A 208-nucleotide genomic window follows, 5' to 3' on the forward strand; every position below is an offset into this window, starting at 1 on the left:
GACAGATTCAGTGGAGTATCTGGATACAAGGTGAATACCCAAAAATCAATAGCCTTCTTATACACAAATAACAGACACATGGAGAGAGAAATAAGGGAAAAAATTCCTTTTACAATAGCATCCAAAAAAATGAAGTATCTAGGAATCAATCTAACAAAAGAAACAAAAGATCTCTACACTGAAAACTACAGCACTCTGAAAAAAGAAA

This window comes from Fukomys damarensis, unplaced genomic scaffold (assembly GCF_012274545.1).
Source record: "Fukomys damarensis isolate Sample0158 unplaced genomic scaffold, DMR_v1.0_HiC HiC_scaffold_30, whole genome shotgun sequence".
Lineage (NCBI taxonomy): Eukaryota > Metazoa > Chordata > Mammalia > Rodentia > Bathyergidae > Fukomys > Fukomys damarensis.